Below are 7614 nucleotides of genomic sequence, written 5' to 3'. Positions count from 1 at the left end.
GTTCAAGGAAAATGACAGGCGACGCTGTGGCAGATCCGTTGGTGACAAGCCCCGACGCGGGGAATATAGAGGAGAATACACAGGGACCAAGGACAACTGGCCCCGAGAGGGAGACAATAGATGACAACATAACAGGAACATCAGAAAAAAGTACCGTGAAGGAAAAAGCAGGCGATTTTGAGAAGATAATAGCAAAAACATCCATCGGATCCCTCACTGCTCCAATAACATCAACTGACACAAGCAGTTCAATTACACAACCCGACTTCAACTCTCTGACTATCCTGATAAAAGAACAGATGGTCGCTTTCAAAGCACACGTTGAACACATCGATACTAAATTCGAAGAGGTTATGAGAGCGGTCGCTTTACAGTCCATGCGAATCACGACAGTGGAGAATACGGTGACAGAAATTACACGGGCAGTCAAGGCGAACGAAGGTGGCATGACAGAGATGGGAAAAGAGATGGAAAGTGTGAAAGAAGAATACCGTAGGGAAATACAAGGGCTTAAAAACGAAGCGACGGAGAGGCTACTAGAAACCCAACGCTACCACAGGCGGAATAACATCCGCATTGTAGGGCTTGATGAAGCAGTAAACTGCGAAGATCCCAACTTTCCAACAGTGTTATCAACGATTTTGGGTAACATCGATCCAAACACAGTGCCAGAAGTGGATCAAGTTTACAGAATCGGTTCTCGGGGGCAAAGAATCAACGGGCCAAGAGTCATCATTGTCACTCTGCGGAAGACTACAACAAGGGATGACATCATCAAATTTGCTCGCAACCAACGTGGGAATCTGAATTATGGTGGTAAACCAATATTTATCTACGAAGATTTGAGCAAAGATGCCATCATCCGACGTCTACCATACAAGGAGGTGATGCAAAAGCTGTTCAAAGCCGGTTACAAGCCAAGGCTATCATACCCGGCGCTGTTATCATTCTTGGGCAGTGACGGCCGCAGGTCAGGTATATACACACCTATTGAAGCTGAGGATTTTCTGAATCGAAATGGAGCAAATAACCCAAGGCAGGACGAAAATTCCGGAAACAGATAAGCCTCTTTCTCAATGTATACCAGTGTTAGAATGACTTTATTGTGTTCATCAAGGTAGCAGACGATATGCAAGCCGTCTATAACAATGTGTACTGTGTATAATACGATTCATAATACATTATAATTTCAGTCTCTGGTCTCTGAGGAGACAAATACATATCATTGCAAAAAGATCTATCTGGAATATTCTGGGTTTATCGCTCAAATGCCCTGGGTCTCTTAGATCATTCTGGAACATAAAATAGTCTAGGCACTAGTATACTCTACAACCTTCTAGAATATAAGGCACCATGACAACGAAGCCTACAACTCTAACAATAAACATCCGGTGTGTATACACATAGCAGATAATAAATTAAATGAAGTTCAATCAGTCCTTAATATTTTTAACTTTAACCACAACTTTAATTTTTAATATTTTAAAATTAACCACACCTAAACGTATGAACACTACAAGGTTATTCTAACAATTTAAGTAATCACTCCATTGAAGGCACATTGAAGCTCTAAAAGGCGCTGCTTTTCTATCTTATCTAATCTGTTAATTCGGTTCTAGTGGCTTCTCCACGTTGATAATTATTCTATCTCTCATTCCTTATCTATATCTTTCCATTGATTTTTATTTTATTTAATTTTTTCTTCTCATTACTCTGTATTTTTTAAAATATATTTTAACTTACATTGTTCTTTTCCAATGTTCTTCACATTAAGGTGTCAATATTGCTCTACAATGCTCAGTTTGGGCAATCCGGTGGACCATGGGAGAAAGTCAATCGCGGAGGATGTGTTCTTGGAACACAGGCCTGTACGACTTTCTGGGTGAGGGGAAAATAGGGGATTTTTATTTGTATATATATATGTTTTTAAGCTCAGCTCTCAACGGGACCTCATTAATTGGATGTACATCTATTGTAGCTTCACACTCCAGAAGCATTACCAAAAACGACACAAAAACATGCATAGATTATGGCTAGTTTGAATATAATGGTATGGAACACCGGTGGGATAAACAAACAACACAAACGCAAAAGCGTGCTCACACTGATGAAAAAAGAACATGTGGACGTGGCTCTATTAAGCGAAACGCACATTTTAGAGGAAGACATAAATACGTTAGCGGATAACATATACCATAATATTAGTCACTCTTCTTTTGTTACGAGAACTAGAGGGGTAGCCATAGTCGTCAGACGCAAATTAAATATCGAATTGAAAGGGGTATGGTCGGATGCGGAGGGGCGCATAACTATAGCTAGGATTATACACAATAACAGGAAAATTGCATTGGCAGCGGTATATGCCCCAAATTTGTACGAAGTGGGTTTCTTCACTTCACTAACCGGAGAAATGTTAAACCATCCCGAGTACTCATATATAATAGGTGCGGATTTTAATGCCATTTGGAACCCAAGGATGGACAAAACTTACCTTACCTTTTCTAGCGAACAAAAAAATGCATCTAAAGCATTAAAAGATTGGTCGAAATCAACAGGGGTAACTGATTTATGGCGTTCACTTAACCCCATGACCCGCAAGTACTCCTGTCGTTCGACGAGACACAACACACTATCCAGAATTGATTACGTCTTTGCATCCCCGAGAATATTTGATAAATATGAAGTGGAAATGACACCCAATGCGCTATCAGATCACTGCTACTTAATCCTGAAAGCAACATTTGGTACACTATCTTCCCGGGCCTCAAGATGGCGTTTTAATTCTATGCTGCTTAACAACAATGAATTCATTACACAAATTAAAGAAGCTCTCACAATATTCCTACGGGATAATGCTAACTCGGTGCAAGATCCCAGAATATTATGGATGTCGGTAAAGACTATGATCAAGGATTTCTCGGATAGATTTTCCTCCATATTGCGCAAAAATCAAAACACAAAACTATCTGAAATGGAAACGCTTTACTCAACGCTTTTTAATTCTTTAAAATACAACAACTCTACTAGACTAGAAAACCAAGTTAACATTCTAAAGACAGAGATCAAAGCAATATACAGACAAAAATCGGAATTGCAAATACGCAGCACAAGACAACAGCAGTACTTCCAAGGCTCTAAACCTAGTCACCTATTAGCCATGCGACTAAGAATTAATGCAAAATTTGCAGATATAACTGCCATTAGGAAACAACAAGCTCTAGTAACAGAACCCAAAATAATAAACGATACATTCAAAGAATTCTACTCCGATTTATATAATTCAGAAACGACCTTTGATCAAGACAAATTAGACACATATCTTAATCAAATTACTCTCCCTAAACTTACGGAGGACGACGCTAAACAGTTAGAGGTACCGATCACATTAGAAGAACTCAAGAAGGCCATATCCGGAATGAAAAACGGCAAGGCTCCGGGAATTGACGGTATCCCATCAGAAATGTACATTTCTTGCTGGGACATATTTGGACCCTTATTACTAAATATGATCTTATACTCAGTCAAAGAGGGAAGCTTCCATAAACACCAAAATATCGCACTCATTTCAGTTCTTCACAAAAAAGACAAAGACCCCACTGAGTGCGGTAGTTACCGTCCTTTAAGCCTCCTCGGAACCGATGTCAAACTGTACTCTAAGATATTAGCCATCAGATTGCAAAAGCATATGACGTCTTTAGTTCATCCGGACCAAACAGGCTTCATAAAAGGTTGCCTGATCAATGATAACATAAGGCGAATACTGCACGTACTAGATGCAGACAAAGAGGACACCACACCTAAGGTGATACTATCCCTGGATGCTATGAAAGCATTTGACAGGTTGGAATGGTCGTTTCTATGGGCAGTATTAGAAAGGATGGGGTTAGGAAAAGGATTCATTGATATGATTAAAGTACTATACAAGGACCCATCGGCCAGGATTACAACAGGCACATTCATCTCCGATATCTTTCCGGTATCACGCTCAGCCAGACAGGGTTGCCCTCTTAGTCCCGGACTATTCGATCTATCATTAGAACCTTTAGCACAATTTATAAGACAATCCCAACACATAGAACCAATAGTAATCAAGGGCACACATCATAAAATTAGTTTATATGCGGACGACGTAATATTGTTCATGCAAAACCCCAACAACACATTGCCGCATATACTCAAGTTGATAGAGAACTTTGGTGATTTATCGGGATTTAAAATAAATTGGCCTAAGTCGGCTTTTCTTCCTCTTAACACCAGTGCAAAAAAAGACACAACCCTCCCAGGTGCGATACCCATGGTCAAACATTTCAGATGCTTGGGTGTGGAAATATTTCCCACCATAAGACAAACGGTGAAGCACAATTACACAAAAATACAGAACAAAATCAAAGACGACCTGGACAGGTGGGCAAAACTTAAAAACTCAGTACAGGCAAGGGTATCAATAGTTAAGATGGATGTATTACCAAGAATCAATTTCTTCAGCTCAATGCTTCCGTTACCTCCTCCAGAGGGCTACTGGAAAAGATTACAAACCTCCACATACAAATGTATTTGGAATAACAAACCACCTCGCATAAAAAGATCCACCGCACAGAGAAATAAAGCAGACGGTGGCATGGCAGTCCCAGATTTTTTACAATATTTTAAGGCCTTCACATTAAGACCATTGAAGATATGGTTTGACCCCCAGGCTTTGGTATCTTGGAGAGAATTAGAAGAAAACATAGTAGCCCCACAGAGACTGAAAGACATAGCACACACTAAACTTTCAATCAAGCATTGTGAGCGAGAATTTGGCCCAATAATTACCCATGCAATCAGAACATGGCGGGAAACACAAAAGAAATATCCTAACCCTCAAGAATGGCATAATCACACTCCCATATTCAATAACAATGCACTCTTAATGGGAAAACGACCTATAAGATTCCCTATATGGGAAGAGAAAGGCATACACTCATTAGGGGATATTTTTAATAACAAGGGCCTCTGTAGTTATGTCGAAATATGCATAAAGTTTAACCTCACCGAGTCCACATGGCTTTTTTACATACAGTTACGACTTTGTATGAGATCTCACGGTGTTCCATTACTCATACCAATTGAACACCACAGATACCACAAATTTTTCTATGAAAGAGATACATTGGGAGGTTTTGTATCAGGTTTTTATTATCAATTACTAACATCCTCGTATGAAACCCTTCAACTAGACACTGTCTGGAGGAGGGATATACCAGACCTGGAATATGACTTTGATTGGCAAGGAGCCTGGGCAAATGTCCGACTGACATCAAGGAACCCGGATCATCAACAAATCAATCTGAACTATATTCACAGGACATACTTGACTCCTATAAGGCTGTGCAAAATGGGGCTTATACAAGACTCCAAATGCTCCCAATGTACAAATGGGGACGAAGGAACATTTATGCACATGTATTGGGACTGCCCACCAGTTAAGGCATTCTGGAAAGATGTGTCCCAACAATTATCAATACTCGTATTTTGGAATATACCTGTACACCCCGCGGTATTACTATTGAATGATGTTTTTGAGTTTGCAGTGAATCCACAACTAAAAAGATTGGTTTTATCGGGTATCACAGTAGCTAAAAAACTGATCGCATCACGTTGGTTTCAACCGGAAAAGATGTGCCGAAAAGTGTGGTTTCTTACATATCTCGATGTGATATATCAAGAAATATCTACAGCAAGAATTCTGGGGCTCAATTAATCCAAAATGTCAATGTGGTTAGAAGTGGTGGAGAGAATAAAAGCTAGCTTATAATGGTAGTGTCTGGTTAGGAGTGAGGGATAATGGAGGTACTATCCAAGAGGGGGTCCGGGAGGGGGGGGTTTGAGCTGGAGCATATGTGTGTAGGGTTTTAGAAAATAGGTATTAGGGGTATATTATATACTAACATTTATATAATTGTAATTTCGCTGGATATACACTGTATACGGTTAAAATGTTATTATAGACTATTTTTGTTTTATCCTGTTTCTGTACTTGCATATATTTTAACCACCTTTACTGAAAGTTTCATTATGCATTGTGTGTTGAGTACTGACTTTTAATAATTTTTTGTTTTGCAATAATAAAAAAAATATAAAAAAAATAAAAAGTAGAACGTTGCTACATCCTAAACGATAGATAATTGACGTTGAATGGGCCATAGTAATGTCAATTTAGCAATACAATTTAAAAAGGTATAGCCCTGCAAAGAAGGGGAACTTCTCCATAGACAAATAGAGCTGGCAGAGGATGGTATAAGGATGTACATACGCGTGGCAGAGAAAGGGTTAAGAACACGGGCACACGGCGGTTAGGTGGCGTAGCGGAGATTGCGTTCGTCACCAACCCCGGAGCTGTGAGCTGGATTCGCCTGTTCGAATCCAGCTCACAGCTCCGGGGTTGTCACCAGCTTGGCTGGCCGTTCACACTAATACAATTGGCAGTATTAGAGGGTGGGAGAAGCTGGCGGGGTGGGTCCGGGTCGTTGTAAACAGCGACTCCTACAGTTCGGTCGGGGCGCCTGCTAAGCGCGGATGGGACCTGAGTGGGATAATGTGATCCTTCCACACGCTACGCCCTCTCGGAGAATATCCGCGCTGCCAGGTGAAAAGAAGCGGTTGATTGGCTGGACGTGTGTCGGAGGAAGCACGTGATAGCCTCCACTCTCCCAGATGATCTGACTGTGGGGGGTAAGTGCGCAGCGACCAGGAAGGGGATTGGGAATTGGCATAACGACTAACATTGGGATGGAAGAAAATGGAGGGGAAAAAAGATAAAAAAATAAAATAAAAAAAAACACGGGCACACACCAGTCTGTCCTATTTACTACTACATTTCTGTGTTCGTAAATCCTGTTCGTAGCTACGAACTAATCTCCGAAAAGAAACCGTTCGTTCATGCCAAAATCAGTCAGAGAAGTTTGAAAATGGAGTTACGAAGAGATTTGTTCATAACTTTCTCATAAGTCTGCATGTTTGAGCATGAGGACCAATGAGTTTAATAGACCTCTCAACTGTACACATGTGTGCGTCTGCATATGTGTGTTTAATAGACCTCTCAGGATGGGAATTGAAAACCGGTTCCTAATTGTCCAAAAACTGGTTCCTAATTGTCTGAAAACCGGTTCCTAATTGTCAGATTCCTGGAATCGCATGCCTCGTGACTATCGATTTCCTCTTATCGCTGCCATGTTTTTCCAACAGTTGCTAACTAACGTTACTAACGTTAGCTGCGGAGCTAACGCTAGCTAACTATGCTCATACACACACACAGAGAGAGAGAACAGCTGACTGAGCTAGAAAGGGTGGGGGCGAGCGGGGAGGGAGCCGTCTCTCCGGAGCCCTTTCTGTGTGTGTGTGTGCGCATGTGTGTGTGTGTGCGCGCGCTGGTCTTCTGAAAGACCAGATGACAGAGAGGACTCAGAGGAATAACGACCTGTTGAATGCAACTACAGTTCAATAGATTAAATTAGTTTAAGAGAATCTAAATTTTTATTTTATTTGACAGTTTTTGTATTTTTCTGACATGGGGGCTCAACAATAAATGACAATCAGGAATGTCAAGTTGCATGTTGTTATTCTAACCAGCTTAGT

Source organism: Notolepis coatsorum (genome assembly GCF_963971535.1).
Source record: "Notolepis coatsorum genome assembly, chromosome: 1".
NCBI classification, from domain to species: Eukaryota; Metazoa; Chordata; class Actinopteri; order Aulopiformes; family Paralepididae; genus Notolepis; species Notolepis coatsorum.
The sequence above is the reverse complement of the archived record's forward strand: the minus strand, read 5'-3'. Positions refer to the sequence as shown.